Genomic DNA, 17,177 nt, shown 5'->3' on the forward strand with positions numbered 1-17,177 from the left:
TGAAAACCTGTTGTGAGCCTGGGCCACCTTTAGGTCCTGCTCTGGGCAATAGTGCAGTATTTCTTTTCCTTCTTTTCCTCACCTAAAATTTGGTTTTTTTTCTGATTTTGTATGTAGGGCTTCTAAATCTTGAAAATTGTCACAGCTAGGAAAAAAGCTTCCCACTTGTATTCCTGAGCAAGGGAGACAGTGAGGATTACTCTGGAGGTAGGACAGCTTGAAGCAATGGCTTCTATAAGAGGGACTGGAAAAGGCCAGATTTGGATATTTGCAAGTAGAGGCAGAGGTTGTTTGAAAACATTTAGATGAGAATGTGAAGGAAAAATAAGCTGGGAAGGTTGGAATGCATTTTGAGAGGGGGGCACGTCACCACTGTAACCTTCTTCCCTCCCACACTCATGCATGCAACGTTGCAGAAGGGAATGCTATATATTAAGGAGATACCTGGGTCATCTTCAAGGACAGAGGCCTTAAACATGGCAGTGGTCACACGGTGATTGAAGGACAAATGGGTTATTCCAAAGAAATCTTGTTACATAGACATCAATATTTAAAAGGCAGATGTTTGTAGGCAATGGAAGCTAACTATCTGAGGGCTGCTAGAAAAATTTCAGGAGGAAGATGGGACTGACTGAAAGGGATTGCAGTAATGTATAATATTTTCTAATATTAAAATATTGCTACAAAACTGGAAATGTGTGGAGTGGTACAGAAGTGCAATGTCCTTGCCTGGCCTAAGAAATATCAAATCCTTCAGACAGTTCCTCACATTTCCTTGCTTTGTAACCAATTTTGAACAGGTGGGTTAATGTCTTATGTTATTTTTCCAAACAAAGAAAATCTGAGCCCAAAGTTCGTTATATGCTGTTAGAAAAAAACATGTGCAGAGTTCTAAGAATGAAACAGAACAAAACCAAAAATCCTAAAGATCACATGAAACTCAGTCAGAGAGGGTGTATAATGTACTTATATATCCAAGGTCATCAGCTGCTTGAATTTATTCAACCCACAGCTGAATTCCCTTCCAGCAGCCCCTGAGGTTCTTAGAAACACAGAATTTGCCACTAACCAAATTATTTTATGCTGTGTTTTGAGAAAGGTCCTAAATCAACAGTTGACTAAAAATTTGGGGATTTTTTTTTTACTGACTTTTTTTTTTTTACTTATAGATATACATATTTGCACATACATGCTTTTCTTCCATTAGACATTATTTTCCCTTTTGTCTCTTCCTCTTTCTCCTCTACCAGTAAAGAAGGAGGAGTGGGGGACAAAGGAGAGAAAAAGGGTATTCCTGCATGTTGCTGAATTGAAATCAAGACTGTTATAATAATTTTGTATATTTTGCTCAAAAAGTCCTCCTACGAATACAAATGACATTAAAGTGATATTTTTTCCCCAACAGTTTAGATTTACTAGAAACACTGTTGACAAGTCCTGACTTTAGTCTGAGCATCCCACTTTGAGGGGCCCAAAATCGCCGTGGGCCAGAAGAGGCTGACCCAGAAAAGATTAAGAAGGAGGTGGTAAGCAGTAAATGACAGCTGCAGCTGAAAAAGGACATAAAACTGTTTTGATGATGGTATGACAGGAAAAAAAACTAAGTGGAGGGAAGATGGCTTTGCTAATAAGCAAGGAAATGTGTAGCTCTGGAAATTTTACAGATCTGAAATGATTTTATGCAAGTAACTACTAAAGCAGCCTACACAAAGAAATATTTGCAAAATAGAAGCATAAACAGCTCTAACCTAACTAGGAGACATATGGCTGGGTTTCCTATGGCAAAACCTAGTATGCAGTGCCAGTTGGTGCTCTCAGGATGGACAATGGGTGCTACTTACACTTTCATTATGAATTTGCTCTCAGTCAGCCACGGAATTGCGCCAGGGCCCATGCTCTGACACTTATCTTTGGTGTAGGGAAGCAAGCAGTAGTCCCCAGAATAAGCTCCCCTCACATGCACCCTGGGCTGGTCCTTAATGTTAACTGTAATTCAGTGAAGTGGCACCACAGGTCATGTAACAACAGGAACTTGTCAAAGGCATCTGCAAACTCTAAAACCCAAACAATAATTTAAAAAGACTACAGACTAGTTGGTTTCAGTGTGATGCACATTTGACTCACTGGAATGTTAAGTGTCTGAAAGTCTTAGAAATGAAACCAGAAACCATATACCTAAGGGAAAAAATCTTCAAGAGAGGCTGGAAGTCAGCTGCTTGGCTCAGGATTTCAATTGTGCTTTTGTAATATAAGGAGAAATATTTGTAATGCAAATCACCCACAAAAGAAAGTGGATAATCCACTTTCCTCAAGCAACAAATCCTGCCATAATCTTGCAAACACCATAAAACCCAGTTTACTCAAGCTTTTGATGCATTTTTTGTCCCCATGTGTTAAGCTGACAAGGCAGGATTTACACAGTGTTCCTTGTGGGATGGGACAAAAAGAAAAGAAAAATTGTGGCACATGTAGCACTTTAATTAGGCCTTTGTGTAGCACTTAGTAATGAGGTCATTGCCTCTTTCTCTACTGTCTGGTACTAAGGACTTGCTTTCAATCCTTTTCCAGTTTCCCTTTAGCTGTGACTGGAGTCACTGGGCACATGGTGTTCTTACTTACTGGATACAGTATGTAACTACAACTCTTCTCCATACCATGCATTCTGCGGAAAAAATTCTTTAGGAACTTGGTGACTTCATTTATTTCTGAGGAGCCATTCCAAAGAGGAGAGTTTTCTTCTCTCCCTTCTCTCTCTTCCCACTATAGCCCTGTTATTCTCTTGGGCAGCCCATCACCTCTATCTATCTTCTTGCTCTTAAGTGGGTTTGTTGTAACCTGCAAGTAGATGCTGGCAAGGGATGTTTTTTCCACTCCTTGAAAAGATTTGGGATTAAAAATAAAATCACATCCCAAATCAGGATAAAAGGCTGAAATGTTGTCAACTTCTGTGACTCGAACAGTTGAAGGGGAGAACACAAAACAGTTAAAAGAACAAAATTACCCTAGCAATTATGGTAACTTTTTACCATCTTATTATGCATTCATTTAAATTTCTAAACAAAATGCTTCCAACTGAAAAATATTACTTATTTTAGGAAATGTTACAATGTGATATTTGTGAGGGTATTTTTTCAAAATGAAATATTCATAGAAAAATTCATAGAAATACATTCATGGAAAACTTCTAAGAATTGGCAGTGTAACCAGATGTAATCGAAGTGATTAGTTTGTTCTTTTATAACTACGTAACATAGAGATAGGAGCGGGGTAGACAATATTTCAATGTTGTGTTTGTACATCTATGGCTATGGATATGTTGCCATGCCCAAAGACAATAGGACGAGGAGTAGTACAGACATGCTGCTATGCTCCCAGTACAGCCCCAGCCCATCTTGGCAATGAGTCGAGGGTAGTTAGAATAATTGGTTTGTGTTAGAATAGGAATAAGGGTGTCAAATCATTGTTAAGGACCATGCACCATGAAGAAGGGAAGCAAGTTACATAAGCAAGGTGATATTGCGCATGTCCAGAAGAAGGGGTCAACTAAAGGACACACCTGTACGACCATCAAGGACCACCAGAGACCCCCACAGAAACCCCTCAGAGTTCAAGGACGCATGCGTAATGACCATGCAAATATGATAACTAGTTCTGGGAAATAGAATGAATATGCATGATTATTTTGGGAAATTTGATGCATATGTATGTAATCGGACAATATAAGTTTTGGTTGATGTAACCTGCGGTATGCACGCTAGGTGGAACGATCCCCCATGCATCCAGCACCGTAATAAAGAATGCCTGCTTCTTAATTCTACATTGGTACATTGGTGTTAAGGAGTTCGATTTTGGTGACAGCAGCAACCAACAGAAATCTGGGGTCTTTGTTTTGTTTTTTTGTTGGTTTTTTTTTTTTTTAATTCTCTATTAACTGTATGTGCAGGCACTTCAGAAAAATAACAATCTCTTATGGTCCTTGGGTGATGAAGCCTCTGCACTATAATTCAAATAAAATAATGAAACATCAAGGTTCTTTCAAAAATAACAGCCCCTATGTCTCATACTCAAAACATTGCCCCCCATATATCTCTCTCATCAAAAATATACTTGTGGGCAGTCAGAGTTCTAATGAAAGAGCAAGATTTTGCCCATTTTACAGAGTATTGATTATTTTACCAGATCTATAAAGCAAAAATAACTTATCTGGAAAATAATAGCATGCTAACAAAAGAAGGTTTTGTTTCTAGCAGGGATGTACAAGTAACAGAAGAAACACATAGCATTTTCCTGGGCATGTGCATAATAATAGCCTAAGAATAGAGGACATACCTAAAGGCAACAGAAGGATGATTAATTATTATTGAAGAAAGCCCAACAGGTATCTAGGAATAAAATTTGTGATTTGTTACAAGCAGTGACTGGAAAACAATAAAAACCTGGAACGAAGAGGAACACTATATGCAGTATAGTGGATATAAGACATGCATCTTTTTTTTTTACTACATCTTTATCTAGGCCTGTAAAGGCTAGCACAGACAGGAAAATAAATATTATCTTGAGATCCTGGTATAAAATTGATAATTCCTCCTATGACATTAAAGTATTGTTTAAAAAAAAAAAACTGTTATTTTATTATTTTTAATAGCTTTGCTCTGAGGATTTTTAGCAGCAAGTATAATCAGAAAAAAAATAAGCATTGGTTTACAGGAGTAACCTGATGTGAGGAGAGTGTTCTTATTTTGTTGCTTTCCTGTATATGTTATGAAAGGCAAAAACTTCCAAATACCTCCCACTCCAGTCATGTTCTGTCTAGAAAAAGGATTATCAAGAGATTCATTCATGCACTGTTTGAAATCTTTCTCAGAAAGGTCAGCTCCCTGGAGAACTGATATTAGCAATTTCTTCAGAAGAAGAACTAGCTCTTTGCATCATCTTTTTTCTAATTTTGCAAGTTCTTGGACTAAATTAGTCTGAAATAGAAGTGTTTGAGTTGATATCTCTATTCAAGACCTTTTCTTTTAGAAAGGACTGGGGGACAATTGCACCTGCTTTGCTCAGCACAGCAATCTAGAAAGTTTTGTTTGTGTGAAATGAAGTGCCTCCTGCTTTTGCATGAACTATGAATATCTCTTTTGTCAGTTCAAGTTAAAATTGGCATTTTTTTAAGAGCTTGTTAGTTAGTCCCCTCCGGCAGCTGCCATCTTCTGAATATAGTTGCATTTGCTATCACATCTGACACTCTCTGCAGGGGTCCTTGTCAGTATGTGCTGGCTGTGTGATGCCTTAATACTAACACACCAATCAAATGGAGAACGTAATGCTCTATAGAACATTACAAAAATATGTGCATAGTCCTTACGTCTGGGGTGATGTGAAAGCTGCAGAATAAGAGATGGGTGAGTAAAAACAAAAGGTTTTTATGAACGCAAGGCTATTAACTCCCTACCAGAGTTCTGTGGTTTGATTAGCATAGGCAGGACTATGCTCGAGGAATGCCAAGGAGATTCAGATGTCCCTTGCACAACCTTAAATTTGATATGTTTCTGACAGTGTTGCTACAGCTTAGTCCGATGTTATGGGCTAGATGCAACATGTTTCTGGGTCAGCTGCTCTAGCCTTTGCTATGCAGACAGGATAATCTGTGAACCTTTGTAAGGGAAAGATACCGTTCCAGGTCCTGCAGGCAGGAATGGACTTAATATGTTGTTAATTCATTACTATATAACCCCCTTCACTGCCTTGCCCCATCTTCTGTGCTTAAATGATAATAGATGCCAGGCTTTTCCAGCCTCCTAGTTCATGCTGAGGAGTGCAGTTTGTTCTATGTTGGAACTTCCTGAGGTGCTTATCCTGTCCAAGGGATCAAATAATCTAAAATATCCTGGAGGCAAGACAAAACCATGGAGCTGGAGTAGCACATGATGAGCAATTGGTATCCTCCTGATAGTGCAGTGTGTGTTGTTCCTCACAACTTGCTCCCACCTTCTATCATCCTATAAAGCAACTTTTTAAAATTATAGAACCATGGAGAGCCTCAGCTGGATGTGAAATAATGCAGTGTGTGTTGTCCTAACTACACAATACTGTGAAAATTGGTTATAGTCCCTGCAAAGCCCCTTGCCACAGGCTATGCATGATAAGCACTAAGAATGATTGCTTGTTCACAGCAATGGGCCACACAGTCTTGCAAAAGGGGAAAGTGATTCTTACTAGCCTGATCTAAAGATGATTAACAATAGGTATGTGCTGGCAGATATCTTTAGGAGGGGCCAGTGCCTGATAAAACAATGGAACAATTTAGTTCCTAGAACAAAAAATTAAGGGCACCTGTCACTTCAGAAAAGTAGCGTATGATTTGCATTTTGAACTCTCGCATAACAAAAAGCATACTTTTTAGCTTTAGTATGTAAATGTAAAATTACACATCTGTTAAAACATTCAAGAGCTAATGTGCTTCTGGCTGTATACTGTAAGCAGTTCAAGACATCTTCTGGAAAGTAATGTATGGCATTTATTTATTGCTTGGTTAGTAAAGGCATATGCAAGAAAGCATTAACGTGTTATCAACTCTTTCTTGAAAGAGTTTACATTGTGAGCTTTACTTCCATCCTTCTCATCTTAGACCTGTGATTTGTCCCTGTTCCCCAGTAGTCTGTCTTACAGCTGCAGGAGCTCTTTGTATCTGTTAAGCCACAAGAGTAACTACAATTAAGATGTTCCTATTCTTGCTGATACAAAAAGATCTTCTTAAAGAAGCCTGGCTCTTTTTTACTTTTTATTCACCTCCCGGATTTTTTTTTTCTTTTTTTCATAAAGTGCCAAATAACCAAAATGACCATTTATTTTCACAGCTTTGCAAATTAGATGCCCATCAGTTTCAGGGCAAGTAACAGATATTGAATTAGTGAGATTGTGTGAATGGTGTTCTCGTGTACCTGTGTTATTGGTTTAGTATCTAATCCTTTAATGGCATACAACTCTTGCTGACTATATGAAAATGTAGTGGTGGTTAGGTCTCCTCCAGAGATACGAACTAGACTTTCAAGAATTGCAGAATTAGGCTATCAAGATTTAAAGCATTTCAACAGAGCTTGGACTGAGGAGCCTAATTCCTATACTTTTGAAAGCTGTCTAGTCCTAGGCATTGAAGTTTCTTTAAAGAATTGTCCCCAGATGTAAGCGCCGAACACTTTTAAAAACCTCTCTTGGTGCATAACTCTCTCATTTTAAATATATGTATAATTAGTGAATGTGATACTTACATCCTTAACATTTTATATATTGAGCTGTTAATCTACTTGTATTGATTGCTCCCTGCTTTAATCAGGATGCAAGAAACAGGCTATAAAAATGACTGCATTAATAGCCCATTTTTAAGTGGCTTATTCACAGAGACAGGAGATCTTACACTCTTCGAATGTGCTTTTTCTTGGTGAAAAATTCTACTGTTATGGAGGAAGGCTATTTATAGTTATGTTGTTTAGGCAAAAAGTAGACCTGGTTGATTAATTTATTGCAAGGAGTATTAGCTGTGAATTTAGTTCTATTTTCTGTTCACAAATCATTCACGAAATGACCTGATTCTTTTTGTGAATGAAAAATGTCAGCCTACGGGTTATTCTGTCAAGGTATTTGCCTGATTCCTTCTGGGTCTGAGAATTTTTCCATCTGTTGGTAGTTTCATCCAGCAGCTTGTTTTCCATGGGATTTAACTGGCTGCCAAAACCAGCCTCAATTCTTTTACTTCAGTGGACAACCAAACTTTGAAAATCACAAATATATCTCTGCAATAACAGTAGTACCCACCTGTAGACAAAGGTCTATGGGTCAATCTGAAGAATAACCCTTCCTTTGTCTTCAACACAAAAAAAATTCCTTCCCTGAAAATTGGCAAAAATAGCTGACAGTACATAGCAGAAAATTTGTAACTAAAGGATAGTCTAGTTTTGATTTATATGCTTCATTTTGAATGAATGCACTGTGTTCATTTTTCACCTATGTCTAGCAAGAAGTCATTTGTCCTATGTAAATGACATTAAATGAGGAATTCTGAAATATGGTCACAAACAGCCTAGTCATGTCACCTGCAACCTAAGTGTGTTTATGAAAAACTCATACATATGGAACTGAAGGTTCAAAGCAATGGGAAGAAAAAATTGAAAGTGCCAATTTTACCTGGGCACCGGAATCCCATTACTAGAAGTAACATAGGCACTTAACACTTAAATCCTCAAAGATATTTAGGTTCTGCATTCAGTAGTAAGTAAGTACATAATGCCTTTAAGCAGCTGAGCCTTAGTTAACCGAAGTCTCTATAAAAGCAACATAATCAGATTCCTGTTAGGCCTCAGCTGGGGGCTTATATATTATTATGAATTAGCTGAGAGCCAAAAACAAAGCAAAAGTGCATAGAGGAAGCAATGTTTCTCCTCTTTTAAAGTTTTTATGTAGGAAAAGTAGTTCAGAAAAAAATCCGTTTTGAAATGCAGTCTTTTCTGAGGGTTGAATAGTGCTGAAACAGAATAGGGTTTCTTTGTTTTCTTAAAGTCCATGAAAAGTTATCTAATTTAATTCTTTTGTTTTGTTCATCGTCTTTTCTTAGAATCTGGTTATTTGCAACAATGTTAACAGCAGGTTCAGTTCTCTCCAAACTATGCTGAGATGATTAAAATTGAAAAGCAATCCATGAATAGTTCTGTGGATAATCTTAACACTACATAGTGATGTAAATGGTGCTCTATTCTCCCAAGCTCTTAGCAAAATCTCTTCAGATATTTTGCCCTACACCAACTATAAAAATATTTTCCTGCTAGTAATTAAGTCCATTTCCATGTCATAGCTTGGGTCCCAGAAGTTGCATTTGCCTCTCTGAAATTACTCAAGTTAGAAAACTGATAATAAACCCATAATGCATGGTGAATCTCAGTACTGTGCAATTAACATTGCAGTTTAAACCTTAATTAGATTTTGCTTTTGAAGGCAGCAGATTTCAATGCAATTTAATGGTTTGTTTGTTCAGTGGCTCTCTGCTTCCATTTAATTATGGCACTTTTAAAAATAATTTTCCTTACTAAAACAGCAAGAAGAGGCTGAAAAAGGTATTACTACTGCTCAGTATAGGAAAAAGTAGGTGGGAAGATTCTTAAAAAGGGTGTTGACAACGCTTGAGTGGAACTGCATGGATATACACAGTCCTACAATGTAGCAGTACTGTTAAAACTATGAGGCATACTTTTGACTGCTGTGTGGATAGACTGGAAAGCGTCAGCTTTTGTAGTCCCTTAAACTCTTGTCAATGAAATAAACGCCAGTTCATCTCTAAGCAGATTTTAGTTCAGACCCCACTATAAGTATATATTAATCTTGCATGTATTAGATCAGAAATGCATTAACAGCATCACCTGTTGGGGCCTTCCCTTTTGTAAGTGGTGGTAATCGTACTGTCCCTGGCAAAAGGCTGGCCAGCTAGCCTGCTAATTATGAACTCCTAAGAAGAGGTGGCATGCTGAAGTAATACTTCCTCACTCAGTTTATCACTGGCTCAGACACACAAGCAAGTTACCATGGCTTAGCAAATTGCTCTTCGAGCAGTAGGAACTGTCCACGTGCATGCTTTTAGCTCATGGCAAATACAAATTAATTCAACTTAATGTAGTCTGCTGTGAAAAAAGGAAAAGCACAGCTGCACTACTTCACATTTGTCTAAAGCAAAGGGTGTGAACATGACTGGTTACTATTGTTCATCTGGTGTCCTGTAACTTGAGAGATAGTAATTGGTCACATGTCTGTCCTTCGATTAACACTTTAAGCTGCATTTGTAAAAAGAGAGGAAAGTATTGCTCTTCGCTTCTCTTTGTATGCCTGTGTGCCAGACCTTATGAGCACTGTTTTAGATACTTATTAAGATGTTTTTGGATTTGAAGCAACCATGTTCCTCTAGGTGATTAGCACAGACATGTAAGAGAGAAGACATTGCAGATAAGCATTTGATGTGTAAATTTCATCACATCAAATTTCCATCACATCATTCACTGAGATTTTCCAGACTGAGGGATATGAAGCTGAAAAATCATCAAATAGACCAGGCATTATGTACCAACTTAGACATGGAAAACTTATCTGAATACCAAAAGGCCATGCTTTGATTCTGAGCAGAAATCTGAACATGAGTTTAGTCATAAAAGGCAGCCAAACAGTCGGAATAGGTACTGGTCACCTTCGTGATTACTGCTTCTTTGCTTATCCTACTCCAAGAAATACCTTCTCAGGGTAAGAAAATACCTGCAAAGTGGATGTAGGCATTACACTGCTCTATTGATTATATTGGTCCTCAAAGGTGTCTCTCCTAAATGTGAAGAACGCTCTCTGCATACACCATATAAAAAAGGTCATTTGTAGAAACCAACTGATTGGTAGATGTCAGCTTCAGAAGAGAAGCAGAGACATTTTGCAGCTAGGAACAGAGAGTTTCAGAAGCCAGTAGTGGTAATCCCAGTAGCCCAGCCAACCTGTACCTGTAACATCCCAAAGGAGGATCAGAATTGTGGTGTAAAATACACATAGCCTTCCCCTTGACCTGCTAATATGATCCTTAGACTAATGATAGGACAGAGGGAGGACCATGATCACTTCTTTGTTAAGAGAGTCTAGCCTGTAGATTGGAAGCACAGTCACCCAGATGGGTGAATGATATAAGAACCCTGCACCTCTGCTACAAAGTTTGCTTCCAGTTTTGTATAAGTGTTGTATATCATAACTTTATAGTTATGATAGGATAAGTTGTTTATAAATTTGGAAATTTCTACTAGCTAGAAGGTATGTCCAACTCAAATTATTGACCTGTTCTCTAATCTCAAGAAGTATAATATCCTGAAGGATATTTGATGGGAGTGCTAAGACATGTCAAAAAGTCATCAGGAGTGAGAAATGTTCACACTCAACAGCACTGGAAACAGACAATGAAATTACTTCTGGTGCCTGGGATTGTGATGAAAGGATGATTGTGAATATATGCCTTCAAATAAACTTGTAAATTGAAAAAAGATGCAAGACAACCAGGAGTTGCAACTGTTTATCAAAAGCGGTAAATCAGTCCTGCTGGATGTATTAAATAGAGACTGGTTGTCAATTCCCAAGACATCTCGTTTTCCCTATTTGGAAGGCAAACTTAAGCTGTTGTGCAGCTGAGCAAAGTCACTTGAGATGAATACACAACAGACTTCAAGGAATGGAAGAAGGGAGAAAATGGCACTTGAGGCTAGAGACGGTACCTGCGACATGCTGCTTGATTACAAAAAGAAATGGCCCATATGAACTTCATGAAGCTCAACAGGGACAAGTACAAGGTCCTGCACCTGGGTTGGGGCAATCCCCAATATCAGTACAGACTGGGGGAAGAATGCATTGAGAGCAGCCCCGCAGAGAAGGGGATATCGATGGACAAAATTTGGACATGAACCAGCAATGTGCACTTGTAGCCCAGAAAGCCAGTTGTATCCTGGGCTGCATGAAAAGAAGAAAGGCTAGCAGGTCGAGGGAGGGGATTCTCCCCCTCTACTCCACCCTCATGGGACCACACCTGGAGTACTGCATCCAGCTTTGGGGTTACCAGCACAAGACATGACCATGTTAGAGCGGGTCCAGAGGAGGGCCACAAAAATGATCCGCAGGCTGGAGCACCTCTCCTATGAAGAAAGGCTGAGAGAGTTGGGTTGTTCAGCCTGGAGAAGAAAAGTCTCTGGGGAGACCTTATTGCAGCCATTCAATACTTAAAAGGGGGCTTACAAGGAAGATGGAGAGAGGCTTTTTACTAGCACCTGTAGTGACAGGACAAGGGGCTTAAATGGTTGGTTTTAAACTGAAAGATGGTAGGTTTAGATGGGATATAGGGAAGACATTTTTTACAATAAGGGTGGTGAGACACTGGAGCAGGTTGCCCAGAGAAGCTGTGGATGCTCCATCACTGGAAGTGTTCAAGGTCAAGTTGGAGGGGGCTTTGAGCAACCTGATCTAGTGAAACATGTCCCTGCCTGTGGCAGGAGGGTTGGTCTAGATGATCTTTGAAGGTCCCTTCCAACCCAAACCAATCTGTGTTTCTATGATCCTATGATTCCTACAATTTATGCAATACAATGTCAGTTTAAATCAAGATTGCTTATTGCCAGGAATAGTGTGACCTTAACACAGGATCCTAGGCCTACCTGGGACCAACCTGTGAGTATGGACAGACCACCTATCAAAACGGACACATCCCACTGCAGAATGCATGCTCCCATCACTGTATCTTTAAACAAGAGCTGCTTACTTTAAGTTACACTGAAAATCTGACTACTCTGTCAGATATCTCAGTGTGAACTGAGTTCTTTTTAAAAAAACCCATTACCATGTTAATGAAGGGAGCTGGAATGGATGCAAAGAAAGAAAGACCAGAGGAAAAAGACTAGGCTTTGGACATATATATATATGTAGAAATCCAGTTGTAGTTCTTCCCTTCTTTTGACAGAGAGAAAGCGCGTCATGAAATTTTTTTCCTTTTCCACAGACTTTGCTATCAAACACTCGTTAACTGTTACTGTGAAAGGCAAATCTGAGGCCGGCTTTTGGGGCCCACCTGAGATGTATTCTTTTTGGTAGGTACATTGAGTGGAAAAGAACAGGGACATCTAACAGTCTGGAGCATAAAGATAATTACAGAAAGTCATAATCGAGGAAAGCTTGTCTTTGTGATGGGATACTTAAATTGACCAGATTTAAAATGAAATAAAGAGGTGAACTGAACGGAAATTGTTTCATGTTTGCAACAGATAGTTGTTTTTCCTATGAATGCAAGGCATAAAGATGTACTCTTGACAATATATGCTATTTAGGTTGGCAGTAAGACATTAAGAAGTCAGTATTTGTTTCTAGAAAGAGGTACAATGAGGGGGAAAGAGCAGGTATAATGCAGAAAGAGTGAACAATTTCTGGAATATGATGGCCAGCCTAAATAGTGGAGTGTTATTAGGATAGAGGTTGGTTGGATGCAACAGTGTAGAGTTGAGATTGGGTGAAACAATGAAAAAGGATTGCAATGCATTTGGGCAGGGATGAAAGAAATAAATATCTTCAGAAGAATGAGTGTCAAGGTGGGAAAGAAATATCTGTCCCTCACAGTAACACAAAAACAGCAACTCCAAGAAAAAGCAGTTATTATTTTTTTTTATGATGGTGAAACACATACAAACCCCATGTCATTCCAAATGCACAGTAACTATCACAAATTGTATTGGGACATTTTAGAGAGGTGCAATGAATAATCAATGACTTCCTTATACAAAACTAGGTGCTCCAGGGAGAGCAACCACCTAAAGCAAAGGTCATTATTTATTTACCAAGATGCACGTGATCCATGACATCACTTAATTTTACTTAATTTGAAGGAAGAAGTCAACTTGTCTTCCCATAGTGTATGTGCACTTTGGTGATTCATTAATTTTCCTACCCATATGCACATGCCAAACACACTTTTGGCAACCTTTCATTTCTGCTGTGCTTCCAAATTGCTTCAGATGTATTTTTCAACTTTAAAAACTACAGTGAACACAAAAGTATTGGACTACATTATGAAATTACTCACAGGGGAAAACAAACAAACAAGCAAATCTATGGCAATCACAACTTAGATTCACCAGTGCAACTACCTGAAGAACAGTCCACTGTCCTGCTACTTTTCACATCTGTTTTTCTGCTGTTTGGTTGGGTTTTTTAAAGCTGAATAAGTTAATAAATATGAAAGCTGTGCCCTCCTTTGGTTCTCTTTTTTTCCTCTGAGTTATATACAGTCTACCACAGGTCCTTCATATTAATCACTAGAACTATCTGGTTTTGCACCCAAGCTGTCCGAGAGTGGAATTTCCCCATGCCATGTAGGAAATAATAACTTGATGTGGCAGAGAAACTGCCTGAAGACTTGCGGAAAGATTAAATGTGCCTTGAAACCTATTTTTAATCATATAATCTTTGTATTCGGGAGCAGTAGTTGTAGAGCTACCTGAATGCTTGTTCATTTATTTCTAAGTAGCACAGAAAAATGGCAACAGAATCTCTCGTACATTGCTACTCTTCATTTGTTCATGAATTTACTTTGGACCAAAATCCTGCTGTTGACAAAGCAGAGCAACCCCTTTCCCCAGCTGATTAAATGGTAAGGATTTCCTCTAGTTTATCACTTTTTGTTGCTTTCCATCTCCCTCACCCCACACCTTCTTTTCCATTTCCCCCCAATTACTGTTTCATTTGTACTCTGCTTCTACTTCACATATCATGCAATTCCAACATGATCCAGCACAAGTAATTTTTCTTCCAGAAGCAACCTGCAAAGCATGATAGCTACATTCACCATATCTTGCTCTGAAGCGTGACCACTACTGCATTAAAGATTACACTCCAAGCCTATTCAGAACATTGGAATGACTCCCACAGAGTCTGAGATGTTCTAGACTATATGCAGTAAATTATTTCCCCAAACAGGTTGCTTCTACAATTTAAAATCAGAAAGCCTAATTTCCTCATCTTTGATTTCCTGAAAGCCTTGGCCCTGAACTTCAGTGGTCTTCCAATGCATTTACATTGATACAAAAAACATTCTCTATATGCAAACACATTGCCAAAAGAACAACTGCTTGTGCCACTGTTTTTATTCACCTCTTCACACTCCATTTCACCACTGAATTGGTTCTCCTGGGTTATGCTATGATCTCATATTTTAATCCCTTCCTCTGTCTTCTCTTTTTTTTTTTTTATGTCATCTTTTTGGAAAATTAATTTATAAAATCAGAACTCATTTTTGAAGGATTACTTCAGAAAATTAAATGGTTTTAGTCTAGATGAAAGCCATATGGACAGGTCAACTCATTCCTTTAATTCCTGTCTCTAATACCATTGCTATGTACAACTAGTATCACGTGTCTCTCCTTACATGTACCTTCTCACCAGGTTTTGAGACTGGAACTTGACAACTCGAGCCATCAGGATTGTAAACCAAAAATCACAGGATTTTCCACTGATACCTCTGCAATAGAAACATTACTGAGAAGAAAGGGAATTAAAGAGAACAGTTTAAAGCTGCTGTGCTTCTATGACCATTCCTGAGCTACACCTCAAAGTAGACTACTTTTTTCCCCCAATTTAAAGGAAATTATTCCACTCAGCATTTCTTCTTTTTGGCAATGAGAAGCCTTGAATGGACCTGAGCATAGAGGTTTTGCAGCATCTGTACAGTCAGCCATACTAGGATTACACACATTTCTTGTCCACTTCAAAGAGCAACCTGTATTTCTGCCCCAAAGCCAAAAGAACAATGAACAGAGGCAGCAGCAAACCAACAAGGTCAACACACATCACACTTCTACTTGCTGCTTTCCCAATTAGGTATGCAAGAAATAGGTCATTTTCTTTCAGTCAGGCTGCACTGATTCCAGAAGGATTGCTCCCATTAAACTATAGGTTCCCTAGGTGATAACGTTTAAACCAGTATAGAGAAGATAATGCAGCTACAAGCATATACATAGACACAAACACTGCTCCAATCAGCTCACCTCAGCACTTTTATTGGCAGCTTTTATCAAGGACCAAGGAACAGAAGAGAAAAGCAACTGCAGAGGTAGTGTTTCAGTAAACATCCAGAAAAAAAAAAGGAAAGAGGAAATACATCCAGAGAAAAATGCATGACTCTGGACTGCATTTCTCTCCCCTTCACTCAACCCTTCTGTGTTTCTGTTCTTGACCTATTCTAAGCTCCTCAGGGTAAAGGCTTTATCTGAGGTTTTTCCTGGGGTTTGGAACATGGTTTCTGACACATGAATGTCTGGGTGAAAACACATGAACCAGATGCTGGAGATCTGATTACAAGATCATAAAGATCTTGTGTAGTTTTTACATCTATAAAACCATGAAATATTAAAAAATAATGGAAGGAATAAGGACAGGAATGGAGACCATCCCTGGCATCATTCCATTAATGTGTAAGGCTTGTTTCCCCTCTCAGAACAAGCCAGTGATTTAGACTACAAGTTTTCAGAGTAATTAAAATCTGTGCCAGGTGGGTAGCTAGAGAAAAGTACTTTATAACAAAGCTTTATTGTGCGGCTGTTTACCTCCGTCAACAGCTTGGCTTAGGGCCTCACCAGGACAATCCTGAAGAGTGACATTTACTTCAAAGTTGTAAATGGCTACCATATATAATTTTGTTTTTAGAAAATTAGTTCTTACACATGGCTGCAGTCACAGTAAGTTCTCTTGATACAAATGATAGAATCATAGAAACACAGATTGGTTTGGGTTGGAAGGGACCTTCAAAGATCACCTAGACCAACCCTCCTGCCACAGGCAGGGACGTGTTTCACTAGATCAGGTTGCTCAAAGCCCCCTCCAACTTGACCTTGAACACTTCCAGTGATGGAGCATCCACAGCTTCTCTGGGCAACCTGCTCCAGTGTCTCACCACCCTTATTGTAAAAAATGTCTTCCCTATATCCCATCTAAACCTACCATCTTTCAGTTTAAAGCCAGTTTAAAACCAACCATTTAAGCCCCTTGTCCTGTCACTACAGGTGCTAGTAAAAAGCCTCTCTCCATCTTCCTTATAAGCCCCCTTTTAAGTGTTGAATGGCTGCAATAAGGTCTCCCCAGAGACTTTTCTTCTCCAGGCTGAACAACCCAACTCTCTCAGCCTTTCTTCATAGGAGAGGTGCTCCAGCCTGCGGATCATTTTTGTGGCCCTCCTCTGGACCCGCTCTAACAGGGTCATGTCTCGTGCTGGTAACCCCAAAGCTGGATGCAGTACTCCAGGTGTGGTCCCATGAGGGTGGAGTAGAGGGGGAGAATCCCCTCCCTCGACCTGCTAGCCTTTCTTCTTTTCATGCAGCCCAGGATACAACTGGCTTTCTGGGCTACAAGTGCACATTGCTGGTTCATGTCCAAATTTTGTCCATCGATATCCCCTTCTCTGCGGGGCTGCTCTCAATGCATTCTTCCCCCAGTCTGTACTGATATTGGGGATTGCCCCAACCCAGGTGCAGGACCTTGTGTTTGTCCTTGTTGAACTTCATGAGTTTTGCATGAGGTCACACTCCTGAGGTCTGTGAAGGTCCCCCTGGATGGCATCCCTTCCCTCTAGTGTATCAACTGCACTATGTCCT

Source organism: Mycteria americana, chromosome 4 (genome assembly GCF_035582795.1).
Source record: "Mycteria americana isolate JAX WOST 10 ecotype Jacksonville Zoo and Gardens chromosome 4, USCA_MyAme_1.0, whole genome shotgun sequence".
Lineage (NCBI taxonomy): Eukaryota > Metazoa > Chordata > Aves > Ciconiiformes > Ciconiidae > Mycteria > Mycteria americana.